General features: G+C 45.0%; 1 long non-coding RNA gene across 1 annotated transcript; it reads right to left on the bottom strand.

The window, feature by feature from the left end:
- Positions 1-3,447: 3,447 nt before the first annotated feature.
- LOC116980641 lies at positions 3,448-13,903 on the bottom strand. Its single transcript, XR_004414029.1, has 2 exons — positions 13,686-13,903; positions 3,448-3,513 (listed from the first exon to the last, which is right to left on the bottom strand). It is a non-coding gene; the product is annotated as an uncharacterized LOC116980641 (long non-coding RNA).
- Between the last annotated feature and the right edge of the window lie 2,692 nt (positions 13,904-16,595).

The following is a 16,595-nucleotide window of genomic DNA, read 5'->3' as shown; positions in this document are numbered from 1 at the left end:
TCGGGAGGGGAGAGGGGTTATGGAAAATGTTAACAAAGACAGGACTCCCAGTCCAATGAGAGATTTGTAACATTGTTGTAAGAAGAGGGAGGGAGTGGGGGAGGGAGCAAGGAGAGGATTGTTGATTGATAGAGGGAGAGGAGGGGGGTAGGGAGGGGAGTTGTGGAGGGAGGGAGTGACGGAGGATAGGGGAAAGGGGAGGGAAAGGTGAGAGTGGGGGAGGGAGGAGGAGAGGGGAAAGAAGAGGGAGGGTGAAGAGGGGGAGGGATTTCTGGGGGATGAGGGGAAATGAGCTGTGCCTGCGCAGTTGGGGGCGATGGGTGAGTGGTGGAATCGGATTTAGGTCAGCAATAATGTGATAATTCCTGAACAGTGTTTGATTTATGGCATGGGAAACTTAATTTTGGATGACATTTTTTGTTATTTGACTGATTGGCTAACAGCGTGTTGGAAGAGACAATGGCTATTAATATGTTAACGGTTTGATGAAAAGGATGATTGTTGTGATTTGAAAATTAATACTTTCTTCAAGGTTATGTACTTGGACACAACTGCATCACTATTGTTGGTGGAACTTATTTTGCTCAGTAATCAAAAATCAACCAAAAATGTAAGAACACAGAAAATTACACGCAAATGTCCCATTCATGACAAATCATGTTTGCGAAGGGTAACTCATTGCTGGACACGCTGCTTTGAAACACAATTGGCCCACAATTCAATATCTGAATCAATAAAGACGAATTAATGATTTAGAGTGTCCCCATCTCATTTGGAGAGGCTCTTTGAGGAACCACCAAGTTGTGCAATGTTAACCTGGTCATGTGGGAGGGCGAGAGCAATTCCAACTGAGTAGAGACATGACTAGTACACAAAGTAAAGACAGAATTCAATACAAAACACAATATGAGGCAATTAATGCACAGATGAAAAGGGAGGGGGACTTGGGGCTAAGGATAGGCAGAGGTGAAGAGATGGGTCTTGAGGCGGGACTGGAAGATGGTGAGGGACACGGAATTGCGGATCAGTTGGGGGAGGGAGTTCCAGAGCCTGGGAGCTGCCCTGGAGAAGGCTCTGTCCCCAAAACTGTGGAGGTTGGACTTGTGGATGGAGAGGAGACCGGCTGATGTGGATCTGAGGGACCGTGAGGGTTGGTAGGGGGAGAGGAGGTCAGTGAGATATGGGGGGGCCAGATGGTGGAGGGCTTTGTAGGTGAGGATCAGGATTTTGTAGTTGATCCGGTGGGAGATGGGAAGCCAGTGAAGTTGTTTGAGGACTGGAGTGATGTGATGCCAGGATTTGGTGTGGGTGATGAGTCGGGCGGCTGCGTTCTGGACCAGTTGGAGTCGGTTGATGTACGTGGAGCTGATGCCAAGGAGAAGTGAGTTGCAGTAGTCCAGTCGGGAGGAGATGAAGGCATGGATGAGTCTTTCAGCAGCGGGAGGTGTGAGAGAGGGTCTGAGTTTGGCGATGTTGCGGAGATGAAAGAAGGAGGTTTTAATGACATGGCGATGTGAGGCTCAAGGGAGAGGGTGGAATCAAAGATCACGCCAAGGTTGCGGGCCTGGGGAGATGGGTAGACAGTGGTGCCGTCGATGATGAGAGTGGGGTTATTGATTTTGCTGAGTGTGGCTTTGGAGCCTATGAGGAGGAATTCTGTCTTATCGCTGTTGAGTTTGAGGAAATTATGTTGCATCCAGGTTTTTATAGCTGACAAACAGGAGTTGATATGGGAGAGGGGGGGGTTGTGGGGGGATTTGGTGCCGAGGTAGATCTGGGTGTCATCAGCGTAACAGTGGAAGTCCAGGATGTAGTGGCGGAGTATCTGACCAAGGGGGAGGATGTAGATGATGAAGAGGAGGGGGCTGAGTACGGAGCCTTGGGGAACGCCTTGAGTGACTGTGGCTGTAGCAGAGGTGTGGTTGTGGAGAGAGATGAAGTGGGTTCTGTTGGAAAGGTAGGAACGGAGCCAGCTGAGTGCAGAGCCTTCAATGCCGAGGTCTTTGAGTCTGGTGAGCAGGATGTTATGGTTCACTGTATCGAAGGCTGCGCTCAGGTCGAGGGGGATGAGGATGTTGAGGGAACCAGTGTCAGCAGAGGTGAGGAAGTCGTTGAGGACTTTGAGGAGAGCAGTTTCTGTGCTATGGAGGGGGCGAAAGCCAGATTGGAGGGGTTCAAGTAGGTTATACGCAAGGAGGTGGGAATGAAGTTGCGACGCAACGATACGCTCCAGGGTTTTTGAAAGAAAGGGGAGGTTTGAGATTGGGCGGTAGTTAATGAGAGAGGAGGGATCAAGACCAGGTTTCTTTAAGATTGGTGTAACAGCAGCTGTTTTGAAAGCGGAGGGGACAATTCCTTGGGACAATGAGGAGTTGAAGAGATTAGTGAGGTAGGGGCAGAGAACGGGGATGCAGGACTTCAGCAGGGGAGTGGGGAGAGGGTCGAGGGAGCAGGTAGTGGGTTTGGAAGAGCTGATGAGTTTGGAGATTTCAATAGGGGTGACCAGGTCAAACTGGGAGAGGAAGCAGTGTGGAGGAGGGGTAAGGCGGTCAGTGGAGATGTTGAAAGGAGGGGCCTTGGTAGGTGGTGGAGTAGATGCTGGGGAGTCGGGTACAGGGGATAAAGATTGATAGATGGTGCTGATTTTATCAGCGAAAAAGTGGAGGAATGAGTTGCAGAGATCCGGAGTAGAGGTTGGGAGAGTGTTGGCTCGAGGCTTGAGGAGGTTGCCCACTGTGGAAAAGAGGGTTCTGTGGTATTGGCAGGGATCGGTGAATATGGAGGAGAGGTAGGCAGATTTTGCAGCAATGAGGGCATCTTTGTAGTCAGTGAGGTGGAGTTTGTAAGCTTCAAGGTGGACTGTGAGAGATGATTTCTTTGTGATTCTTTGTAATTCACCTTTTCCAGGTGAATGCAGACATCGTTCAATTAAAAAAACAATTAAATCACCTAAAACATAATTTAAACTAATTAACATTACCACAAACAATTAGAAATATATAACTTTATTATTCTTCCTGACTCCTGTAAAACCTCAAAATGAATGGGCTTGCAGATCCTGTCCCAGGTCTAAGCAGTTACAGGAGGCGCTGATTGATGCACCAGCATAAATGTCAGAGAATTACAGCAAATCTATGTGGAAATCATCAGGTGGGTCGACAACAAATTCAGGATTGCTTCATTCACAATAAAATCACGAATTTCCTGGCACTTTTTGGCTGAGAAATGTGGATAGTTCTTCTTGGCACTGCCAGTATTTCTCAGTAACCTTTAGCTTATCTATTCCCATTGAAAGGTATGAACATTGCCTCTCTATTTTTGAACCTGTAATAGGTATGTGTTGTGGTGCAATTAATAATTTCAGCAATGCAAGATCACCTTATGAAGAGGCCTTTCTGGAGATTTTCAAACCCCTCAACATCCATTGTCAAAACATCAGAGACACTATGAGTCAATATTTACTTTATTAAACCATGCAAGCAGTGTCTTTTTTCAGGCAAACCAGTATGCTACCTACAGGTAGAAGAGATAATTTAAATATAACTGGGTTTGTACACAGTGAGCAATAGGTTGGTAAACATTGACAGAACAGTAATTTAAAAAATCATATCTATATAAATCATAAATGTTCCACTCATTTCTTTTTAGTAAGTATTGGGGAGTCGTAGCTCGGATATTCAACTCACATCCACTTCAGGATTAAGTAAAAAAGTTTAAAAGCAGAGTGAGTCGTCAGATAGATGACAAGGCCAAGTGAGTTGAATAAGAGAGAATGATTAATGTCAGCTGCCATGATGGAATTGAAACTCATGTTCTTGAATGATGATCCGTTCCTGGCTGTTAGTGCAGAACTTAAACTCTATGCGACTGTAATCACTGCCTCCAGGCTCAAAGCCAACTGAAAACACGAGCCAGCAATGTACAAAGCAAAGATCTTATTCGCTATAAGATCTTTGGTACAAAGCACCCAGAATAGTAGAGAACAAAACATTTAAGATGTTGATTTCTTCAGCAATACAGAATTAGATCCTGTGGAACCAGTTTCTATTCCACAAAAGAAGTGGCTCTGATTTTCCCCAGCTCCACAGCAGTACTACAATGATGACCCCAGCTCCATCTTTTTCATACCCTAACCAAACTCAGTTTTCTTTAAGGCCATTATCATAACCGTCCTAAAGAGTTGCATGCAAATTGGTAAACTACACTCTGCCTACAATTATTGTTCTCAGTGCCTTGGAGGAAGATTGGTGAGACAGGAGGCTTAGATTCTGGCAAACTTTGATCCTAGATTTTTGCACTGTTAACCAAATTGCAAAATATTCAATAACAGTCCGATGAGATTACATGGCATAAAATAAACTGCTGGAGAAATTCAGTGGGCCAGTCAGCATCTGTGGAAGGAAATAAACAGACAACGTCGGCATCTGAATGATGAGGTAGATGGGAGTTAGCTGGTAGAAGGAAACAGAGGGAGAGTGGTGGGGCAAAAAAGTAGATGGATGGATCCTCATGAGATGAGTCAAGGGGGAAAAAGGTGGAGACAGTCACCAACTTGAGGTGATAATGGGAGAAGACAAAAGGGTTCTAATGGTGGACTCATAGGAAGGAAGGAGGGGGTAAACAGGGAGGTTTAGTGGGTTGAAGGGAGAGTGGACGAGTAATTGGATGACGGGGACAGATAGAGTGGAAAGAAAGGTGCCCACAAGTGGATGGGGAGAGGAAAGTAGCTGGCTAGATGAGGAGAAATAGAATTTAAATTGGAGAATCCTCAGCTGTCCAAGGGATTATAAGGTGTTGTTCTTACAGTTTGAACATGCAGGGATGAACAGAAGGTTATCTTCTGCACTGGTCCAGAAGTATATTGGCTACATGAAGTTCTCCTCAATGTACATTAAAATCTCCATCCTCTGTGCTCTACATATTATTGACACATCCTATACTTGGATGGTTAAAATCTCCCAACATTACTCTTCTTTGGCTTTCATACATTTCCATTTTACCTGAGAATTTTCTCTTCAACTCAAATAATTCTCACTAATGTAGTTGAACCTTTGCTTGATTCACAACTCTGAACACATCTGCCCATGATAGTTCCAGGATGTTCTCCTGCAGCACAAGAATATTCTCCTTAATCAATATTGCTATCCTCTCCATTGCCATCATTTCTAGACACCCCTCAATCAGAAATATTTACAACAGATTACAATTTTTTTTGTCAGGTCTCTCTATTGGCAATATCATCATAAATTATGGATGAAAGAAATAGTTGTTGTATTATACTTAGATTTCCAGAAGACTTTCAATAAGGTGCCCCATTAAATGTTTTTGTAGAAATTGCAACCTCATCGTATAGGAGTTGACACACTAGTATGGACAGAAATTTGGTGAGCTGCGACTGCAATTAAGGAAGATAAAGCATATCTGGACATAAATGGAAGCTTAGATGGAACTTAAAAAAAGTTTATTGAAAGTAAGTTCCGGCATGAGGAACATAACCTGTATCTCTCATAATTCCTTAGTTAATTGCACTCGCAACTCACCAACTTTATTCGGAATCTGTTTTCTGTTCATACGTATGATGTGCAAACATCACCCAGAACCCCCTTTATTCCACCTGGTCTTGTCTAAAAGCATCCTGCTTCTAGTGCTAGTATCATTTATTCCTTCTAATATTTTTTCTTTCCGCTTTTCTGTGCTACTTTCTAATGTCTATTCTCCAGCCAAATTACCTTAAATCTCCCCACCAGGGCATTTGCCCTATCTCCCTCAGAACTGTTTCCAATGTCCCAGCAATCACTTGAACATAAGTGTATCAAGTTGCCATCCTGCTTCTTGGTTCACTGGCAAAAATGCCATGGTACAAATCTTACATTGGAGATTAACATGCACAGAAATTGCAAATAATCTAGTTCATTTTCAGACAAATACTGTAAAGGAAGATCCATATTTAGCTTGGTGAGATAGAGGGTGACAGTAGATAATTGTTTCAGTGGTTATAAGCACTTGACCAGTGGTATACCACAAGAAATTACCTGGATCCTGTCTACAACTTAATAAAACATTGTTTAAACCACCGCTCAAGTACTGTGTAGTTCTGATCACCACACTCAAAGGAGCGATTACACTGTGAGAGGATGTAGAGGAGATTCACCAGCATGTCATCTGAAATGGATTATTCAGTCATGGAGGGATTGACTATGCTGAGTATTTTCTCCTCAGAGCTGGGGACTTTTAAGAGGATATGAGAGGGTAATTTATTGAATGTGGATAGTAGGGAACTTTTCCCCATTGTGATGTTATCTAAAACTGGGGGCCATAGAATGTGGACAAGTGTCAGAGGAATAATACATGGCATTGTTGGAATCTAGAAGGTTCTAGATCAGGGGTGGGGAACCTGCGGCCTTAAGGCCACATAGAAACATAGAAACATAGAAATTAGGTGCAGGAGTAGGCCATTCGGCCCTTCGAGCCTGCACCGCCATTCAATATGATCATGGCTGATCATCCAACTCAGTATCCCGTACCTGCCTTCTCTCCATACCCTCTGATCCCCTTAGCCACAAGGGCCACATCTAACTCCCTCTTAAATATAGCCAATGAACTGGCCTCAACTACCCTCTGTGGCAGAGAGTTCCAGAGATTCACCATTCTCTGTGAAAAAAGTTTTTCTCATCTCGGTTTCAAAGGATTTTCCCCTTATCCTTAAGCTGTGACCCCTTGTCCTGGACTTCCCCAACATCGGGAACAATCTTCCTGCATCTAGCCTGTCCAACCCCTTAAGAATTTTGTAAGTTTCTATAAGATCCCCTCTCAATCTCCTAAATTCTAGAGAGTATAAACCAAGTCTGGGCCTGACTTTGGGTGAACTTCGGGTTGGGGACTGGACATTGTGCCTTCCCCCACAGTGGTATACATTGTGGGGGATGATTTTTTTTTCTGTATGTAATCCTGTTAGTCTTTGTCCAAGATGGCTGCCGTGAAGAGAGAGTGGACGCTAGCACGCTTTAGCTGCCGCTGCTCTCTCTTCACATTGTGTTTTTGATTTTTGGACTGAATTCTGTTTTTAATTTGTGTTTCTGTGATGTCTTTATTATTTATTTTATTCTGATTATATGTTTTTTATTCCTGTTAATCTTTGTAAGGTGTCCTTGAGATGTCTGAAAGGCGCCCAAAAATAAAATGTATTATTATTATTATTATTAAGTCTATCCAGTCTTTCTTCATAAGACAGTCCTGACATCCCAGGAATCAGTCTGGTGAACCTTCTCTGCACTCCCTCTATGGCAATAATGTCCTTCCTCAGATTTGGAGACCAAAACTGTACGCAATACTCCAGGTGTGGTCTCACCAAGACCCTGTACAACTGCAGTAGAACCTCCCTGCTCCTATACTCAAATCCTTTTGCTATGAAAGCTAACATACCATTCGCTTTCTTCACTGGCTGCTGCACCTGCATGCCTACTTTCAATGACTGGTGTACCATGGCACCCAGGTCTCGCTGCATCTCCCCTTTTCCTAATCGGCCACCATTTAGATAATAGTCTGCTTTCCTGTTTTTGCCACCAAAATGGATAACCTCACATTTATCCACATTATACTGCATCTGCCAAACATTTGCCCACTCACCCAGCCTATCCAAGTCACCTTGCAGTCTCCTAGCATCCTCCTCACAGTTAACACTGCCCTCCAGCTTAGTGTCATCCGCAAACTTGGAGATATTGCCTTCAATTCCCTCATCCAGATTATTAATATATATTGTAAATAGCTGGGGTCCCAGCACTGAGCCTTGCGGTACCCCACTAGTCACTGCCCGCCATTGTGAAAAGGACCCGTTTACTCCTACTCTTTGCTTCCTGTCTGCCAGCCAGTTCTCTATCCACATCAATACTGAACCCCCAATGCCGTGTGCTTTAAGTTTGTATACTAATCTCTTATGTGGGACCTTGTCGAAAGCCTTCTGGAAGTCTAGATACACCACATCCACTGGTTCTCCCCTATCCACGCTACTAGTTACATCCTCGAAAAATTCTATAAGATTCGTCAGACATGATTTACCTTTCGTAAATCCATGCTGACTTTGTCCAATGATTTCACCACTTTCCAAATATGCTGCTATCCCATCTTTAATAACTGACTCTAGCAGTTTCCCCACTACCGATGTTAGACTAACTGGTCTGTAATTCCCCGTTTTCTCTCTCCCTCCCTTCTTAAAAAGTGGGGTTACGTTTGCTACCCGCCAATCCTCAGGAACTACTATCTAAAGAGTTTTGAAAGATTATTACTAATGCATCCACTATTTCTGGAGCTACTTCCTTAAGTACTCTGGGATGCAGCCTACCTGGCCCTGGGGATTTATCGGCCTTTAATCCATTCAATTTACCTAACACCACTTCCCGACTAACCTGGATTTCACTTAATTCCTCCAACTCCTTTGACCCGCGGTCCCCTGCTATCTCCGGCAGATTATTTATGTCTTCCTTAGTGAAGACGGAACCAAAGTAGTTATTCAATTGGTCCGCCATATCCTTGTTCCCCATGATCAACTCACCTGTTTCTGACTGCAAGGGACCTACATTTGTTTTAACTAATCTCTTTCTTCTTTCTTTTCACATGTCTAACTAATCTCTTTCTTTTCACTTATCGGGGTATTTACAGTATTAGAATCGGGGTATTTACAGTGTATAGATACATAAGAGTAAAACATTTAGTGCAAGGTAAAGATAGTAAAGTCCAATTAAAGATAGTCCGAGGGTTGCCAATGAGGTATATAGTAGTTCAGGACTGCTCTCTAGTTGTGGTAAACTCATTCAGTTGCCAGATAACAAATGGATTTGATTAGTGCAAATGGGTGATCGATGGTCAGCGTGGACTCAGTGGGTCAAAGGGCCTGTTTCCATGCCATCTCTCTCAATAACTACCAGGCAGGTTAAGCAACAGGTTAACTAACAGATGGATTTCCTTCTGCATCAATCAAGGCTCTGCTCACCCCCCTATGGACAGACTACACATCACTGCCAGGCAGGGGTGGGGGAAGAGGCCAAGCTGCCAGCATTTGAGACTCACCTGCACCCTCTCCAGTGACTCGAAGGGCAGCATGTTCTGAAGCTCCTCCAGTCTCTGAAGGGTTACCTTGCCCAGCTGCTCGATGTGAGCTGGTGTCAGCGGGGGAGGGAGGCGTATGGTTTCAGACGGCTCACCGCCCTGGTCCCGCCAAGCCCGGAAGTCAGCGGTCAGCAGCTCCAGCTCCTTCTCCATTCTGTGCACTCGCACCTGCAGGCCAGCCTGAGGGCTCACCTTCTAGGCCATTAAGTGCGGCCTTTTGAATGAATCCAAATTTTGTAGAACAAATCCTTTTATTTTTATTAATATGTTTTTATTCGCCTTATTATTTTTTATTTTAATCTTAAAATGAACGTATTTTAAATATTTTAAATGGGAGGGGGGGAGGGTGTGTCCCCCTAGGGAGGCAGGGAGTTTTCGCATTTTTCAGCTTGAAATTGTGCAATCTGGTGCATACTGTAGCGAGTCTTTTAACTTACACCTTAATGCAACATTTATGCTTTAAATTGGATTAGGTATAAGGTTAGGCTAAATTACATTCCTAATTACATTCCACAATAGAGCCAGGCTCTGGTCAACAGGTGCAGCACATGATTGACTATATTGAAGAAAGACTGGATAGACTCGGTTTGTACTCGCTAGAATTTAGAAGATTGAGGGGGGATCTTATAGAAACTTACAAAATTCTTAAGGGGTTGGACAGGCTAGATGCAGGAAGATTGTTCCCGATGTTGGGGAAGTCCAGAACAAGGGGTCACAGTTTAAGGATAAGGGGGAAATCTTTTAGGACCGAGATGAGGAAAACATTTTTCACACAGAGAGTGGTGAATCTCTGGAATTCTCTGCCACAGAAGGTAGTTGAGGCCAGTGCATTGGCTATATTTAAGAGGGAGATAAATGTGGCCCTTGTGGCTAAAGGGATCAGGGGGTATGGAGAGAAGGCAGGCACAGGATACTGAGTTGGATGATCAGCCATGATCATATTGAATGGCGGTGCAGGCTCGAAGGGCCGAATGGCCTACTCCTGCACCTATTTTCTATATTCATGTATGGAAATCAGATTATAATTCATGCTGTTATGCATGTATATAGGGAAAAACACAGGGAAGCAAGGCAAGAGTCGGACTTCCATCACTGTTCTGCACAAATAAATCAATTAACCTTACCCTTTGACTATAGAAACAAAATGAAAATAATGCCACATATTCAATCATATATGGTTCAATGAAATTACGATATATATGTAAAAAAAAATATGGAAACAGGCCCTTCAGCGCACCAATTCCACACCGGCCAGCAATCTATCATACACCAGTTCCATCCATCACGACAGGGACAATTTACAGAAGCCATTTAACCTACAAACCTGCACTTCTTTCGGATATGAGAGAAACAAGAATATCCAGAGAAAACCAGTAGTAAGGCAGCAACTTTACCGCTGCGCCACCGTGCCACCCCTTAAATCTTTTTTTCTGTAATACATTTATTATGGTGTCATGTCAATAAAGATGAACACATGATTCTGATTTCTGCCCTTAGTTAGATAACAGGTCTTATACACATAATATTATTCACCTCAACTAAGTTTTTTCTTCACCTCCGTTGCTGCGGAGAATACAATCCGTTATCAAATCTTTCTTCAAAATGAAAAAAAACAGCCCTGCCGACATCTTCATAAATCGCCCCTGGATCCTCTCCAGAGCAATTGCACCCATTCTACAATGTGTCATAGTCTTACAGCATGGAAACAGGCCCTTCATCCCAACTTGTCGATGCAGATCAAGATGCCTCATCTAAACTAGTCCCATTTATCCACATTTGGCCCTTTAAACCTTGTGTGTGCCAATGTGTGTGTGTGTGAGAGAGAGTGTGTGTCAGTGAAGCGGCGACAACATCCAGAGTGAGCGGAGACATGGCGACGTCTGGGGAGCGTTCCCCCCCCCCCCCCCCCCCCCGGAATGCGTGCCGGCCCAGGTGTTCCTTGTCCAGCTGGGGTCTGGGAGAGGTGAGGGTCAATGACCCAGGGGTCAGGCATCGGAGCGGAGCCTTAGCCGAGATTCATCCCCGCGGCTCCGGAGGCTGCACCGACGTCCCCACTCACCCCAAAATCATCCTGCGGGCCGGTAGTTTGACAGCCCTGCTTTAAACCAATGCCCTCTACACTATGCATTCACCTTATATTCCTCTCATGGTTTTTATTCGCCTCTAAAACAATTTTTACTTCATTTAGAGCTTCCAGTACCTGCAGATATTTGAGCGTGAGAAATTTGTGATCAACGCGAGAGCGTGAGAATTTTGTGAAATGTGTGAATCTCACGCTCAATGCATGAGAGTTGGCAGCCCTGCTGCAAACATTTTATGCGAGTTCCAATTGTTTGCACAAAAATCACTTATTACTGCTTTATAACAGTTAAGTTACTTTAAGACCATTTCAGAAATTATGGCAGTCAACTAACAAATTAAAGCAAACCAAAAAAAAACATGTTCCCTTTCCTGACTTGTCATATGCTGAGAGAATGGAGCAGCTGGGCTTGTACACTCTGGAGTTTAGAAGGATGAGAGGGATTCTTATTGAAGCATATAAGATTGTTAAGGTTTTGGACACGCTAGAGGCAGGAAACATGTTCCTGATGTTGGGGGAGTCCAGAACCAGGGGCCACAGTTTAAGAATAAAAGGTAAGCCATTTAGAATGGAGACGAGGAAACACTTTTTCTCACAGAGAGCTGTGAGTCTGTGGAATTCTCTGCCTCTGAGGGTGGTGGAGGCAGGTTCTCTGGATGCTTTCAAGAGAGATAGATAGGGCTCTTAAAGATAGCGGGTGGGGTGGGAGATTGCAACCTTCACGTGGTCCGCCCTGTTTCGACAAATGTAATCAACCCGGCGTGCACAATCAAATAAGATCAAATAGAACAAGTTGACCGACAACTTTAGGCTGTGCACGCCATATGCATGAAGAAGATGATAGAGGAGTCAGGGGATATGGGAGGAAGGCAGGAACGGGGTACTGATTGGGTGTGATCAGCCATGATCACATTGAATGGCGGTGCTGGCTCGAATGGCTGAATGATCTACTCGTGCACCTATTGTCTATTGTCTCTACCTCATAAGTACTTTAACGCTGTTAACAGAGCAAAGGAATATTAATCTCAAGAATCAAAATTGTGAAAGTGGGGGCAATTTTGTTTAAATGATCATTCTAAGCCCATTCAGATCTGCATAGTCAGAGTTATACAACATGTACATGGCTGGCCCAATTTGTCCATAATAATCAAGTTGGAATTCTGCATGCCCCGGGACTGGTTGCAGTTCCTAGATCAGCTCGCGTCCCAGGAAATGGCTGCAGTTCTCAGGTCGGCTTGCCTGCCCCAAACCCGCAAAAAAAAACGTGGTTTTTCGGGTTACGGGCCGGAATCGGCCCGTAATTCCGTAGGTTTCCGAACCCTGTCCTAGATGTTTGGCTTCATTGTGGTCCCCCCAATGTTTTACAACGGATTCACCTGGTTAGTTCCATCTCCGGCTGCTTCATGTTGTCAGCGGCTGCACATCCAACCAAGAAAGAAGAGAAGAAACGCGACGTCACTCACAGCCGTCAACCGACGCGCTTTCCCAGACCGCACAGATCGTTGTGATGTGGCGCAAAGAGACAAACTGTGCAGGGGCTGAAGACAGCATGAGAATTCTGTCATCAGCGTGAGAATTGGCTGAAATACGTGACATTCACGCTTAAAGCGTGAGAGTTGGCAGCCCTGTCTAAGGCCAGGATGTGCAAAACACACACACAGGGAGACACACACACACAAAGGAAGACAGACACACACACGGGGAGACGAACAGACACACACACATCTTTCCTACCCCCTCCCTCCTTCCCCCCCTTTCTATATTCCCTCCCCGTCTCTCTTTGCCTCCATCCCTCCCTTTTTTTCTTTTCTTTTCCTCTCTCTCTCCCCGGACGCCCAATGGGGAGACTAGCGGGCACGGTGTAGCGTGGATTGGCGGCGCTGCCGTGTGAGTTGAAAGGCAGGAGGGAGGGAGCGAGGCTGCAGTGGCGGCCGGCAGCGCTCGCAGCCGGCGCACAGAGGCGGTGACACCCGCTGCCCCGGGACCGACGCGCTTCCCCAGACCGCAGAGATCGCTGTCACGTGGCGTAAAGAGACAAACTGTGCAGCAAAGCTCCTATAGTTCCGCTATAGGATCTTTGCTGTGCAGGGATTGAAGACAGCATGAGAATTCTGTCATCAGCGTGAGGGCGTGAGAATTTTCTCAAATGCATGATTCTCACGCTCAAACTCTCACGTGAGAGTTGGCAGTCCTGATCTAATTGAAGTTTCTTGGATGCGGCCTTATTAGATTACGGCTAACTTAATGCGGCATTCCAACATGAAAAGCTTCCCCACCCCTGTTCTAGATGTACTAATCCTGCACTCGATCAACTGCTTTCATACAGTTCACATGTCTCAGGAACAGAGTAAAAAGCCAAAGATGGAATTATATGGGTGGATCTTAAAACCTAAAATGTAGTGCTCAGGAAAGAACCACAGAATCAAACAATTTGAAAGATTTGCAAATTTTGCAAAAGAAAAACTAATAAGGACATAGGAAAATTAAATTACAAAAATATTACCTAGAGAAGAGTGTTGGTCGGACTAAACGGCCTTTCACCTTATTGTTGATTCTACATGGCATGAAGATCTTACTATTTCAGCATAGTGAATGTTAAAACTGACAAGAGGAAATAGAGAATAATTTTCTTTAAGAATCCCACTTACATTATAAACAGCATTACAAAGAAACATTTTGACAAATAGGTGCAACTGACTTCCAGTGTCTGAAGCTCAGTCCACATATAATAATAATAATACATTTTATTTGTATAGCGCTTTTCAAGGACTCAAAGTCGCTTTACATGGTGAGTCAAGAACAAAACAAAATAGAGCAGTAAGACAGAGATGCAAAGGGGAGGGGGACATGGGACTAAGGGTATGCAGAGGTGAAGAGATGGGTCTTGAGGCGGGACTGGAAGATGGTGAGGGACTCAGAAGTTCGGATCAATTGTGGGAGGGAGTTCCAGAGCCTGGGAGCTGCCCTGGAGAAGGCTCTGTCTCCAAAAGTGCAGAGGTTGGTTTTCAGAATGGAGAGGAGACCGGCTGAAATGGATCTGAGGGACCGTGAGGGTTGGTAGGGGGAGAGGAGGTCAGTGAGATAAGGGGGGGCCAAGTGGTTGAGGGCTTTGTAGGTGAGGACCAGGATTTTGTAGATGATCCGGTGGGAAATGGGAAGCCAGTGAAGTTCTTTGAGGACTGGGGTGATGTGGTGCCAGGATTTGGTGTGGGTAATGAGTCGGGCGGCTGCATTCTGGACCAGTTGGAGTCGGTTGATGTTGCTGGAATTTATGCCAGAGAAGAGAGTTACAGTAGTCCAGTCGGGAGGAGATGAAGGCATGGATGAGTCTTTCAGCAGGGGGGGGGTGTGAGAGAGGGTCTGATTTTGGCAATGTTGCGGAGGTGAAAAAATGATGTTTTGACAACATGGCGGATGTGAGGCTCAAGGGAGAGGGTTGAGTCCAAGATCACGCCAAGGTTGCGGGCCTGAGGAGATGGGGAGACAGTGGTGCCGTCAATAGTGAGAGTGGGGTTGTTAATTTTGGTAAGTGTTGATTTGGAGCCAATGAGGTGAAATTCTGTTTTGTTACTGTTTAATTTAAGGAAGTTGAGTTGCATCCAAGATTTGATGGCTGACAGGCAGGAGTTGATATGGGAGAGAGGGGGGTGGTGGGGGGACTTGGTGCTGAGATAGATCTGGGTCCAGTTTGAAGTGACGGAGTATATGACCAAGGGGGAGGATGTAGATGATGAAGAGTAGGGGACCGAGAACAGAGCCTTGGGGAACGCCTTGAGTGACAGTGGCTGTAGCAGAGGTGTGGTTATGGAGAGAGATGAAGTGGGATCGGTTGGAAAGGAAGGAATGGAGCCAGCTGAGTGCAGAACCTTCAATGCCAAGGTCTTTAAGTCTGGTAAGCAGGATGTTATGGTTCACGGTATCGAAGGCCGCACTCAGGTCGAGGAGGATGAGGATGTTGAGGGAACCAGTGTCAGCAGAGGTGAGGAGGTTGTTGAGGACTTTGAGGAGAGCAGTTTCTGTGCTATGGAGGGGGCGAAATCCAGATTGGAGGGGTTCGAATAGGTTATGCGCGAGGAGGTGGGAATGAAGTTGTGACGCAACGATACGCTCCAGGGTTTTTGAAAGAAAGGGGAGGTTTGAGATTGAAACCATACACCAAACCAAATAACTGAACAAATCGGATGTGGATGCTTTTCCTTAGATGAAAAATTATCACGACTGTTAACTTGTGCTGTTTACCTATATTACTAGGACCTTCACGTTGTATTCAACCATTATTCCCTTTGGCCTACGCCAGTTCAATTCTCCCTGCTAACTAAATAAACAAGAACTGGATTAAACAACTGCAATATCCTATCAACATCTGAAACTGCAAATACTGGTGACCGAAAACCCTTTGCCATGTCCTCACGGTTAAGGATAAAAAGCACTAACGAGCACCCAGCAAGGCACACGACGAAGCAGATCGTCCACGTTGGCCGATTACGATAAGTTTGATTGCAATTATGGCGAGCATAATTTACGTTTCCACGCCATGCAAAAAAAGTCCTGTCCCTGCAGAGAAACAAAACTATCCAAATTAGTTAGAAATATGTGTCCATGTGGCTAGGATTTGAACTAATGCGCCAATCGTGGCTTTAAATAGCCTCTTATTCTAGACACAAATTAGTTTGAATTGATAGGAATCGTGTACAATTTGGCCAGAATATTCCTAATAGTCACGTACTCAGAAATTTTAAACTACCAAACGGTTGCCAAATTTCACAAGACGACTGAACATGGGCTGGGCTTTTTTTTTTTTTGCACGTCGACTCTCGGGGTGGTTTTAAAAGAAGTAATTGCAACTACGAACAGGATACATAAGTCGCCGAGAGTACAGCAGATTTGTTTTGAAAGCTGTGGGGATGTGATTACGAATATATCTGAATCACCCTCCATTCCACTTTCAAATGAAAGGTTGACACACCAGGGACAATAAATAATAACCCCGACATTGTTTAAAAAAAAAATCCCAAGTACAATTAACGACCAACAATTGCTAGCATCAAATTTAATTGCAAATACACAAAGTAATACCCAAATCATTGCGCAGTGGACTCCCACTCCCACTCCCACTCCCACTCCCACTCCCACTCCCACTCCCACTCCCACTCCCACTCCCACTCCCACTCCCACTCCCACTAACGAAGACACAGCAGAACCAAAGATCTTTGACCAGAACTAAAGTTACGCGTAGCCAACATTCCTTTTATAGCCCGGCGAATCCCAACATTACTGACGTATACGGTGCTTGCGTTGATGGACGGGCGGAAGCGCCAATGGGGGCCGGCGTTGACCGGAAGGGGCGTATCCTGGTGTCAGTCGATCCCGCAGCACGGGCTGACGTAAATCAACACAAGGACACGTGGTGCGG

This window comes from Amblyraja radiata, chromosome 14 (assembly GCF_010909765.2).
Source record: "Amblyraja radiata isolate CabotCenter1 chromosome 14, sAmbRad1.1.pri, whole genome shotgun sequence".
NCBI lineage: Eukaryota > Metazoa > Chordata > Chondrichthyes > Rajiformes > Rajidae > Amblyraja > Amblyraja radiata.
This window is presented reverse-complemented; position numbering and strand designations above follow the sequence as displayed.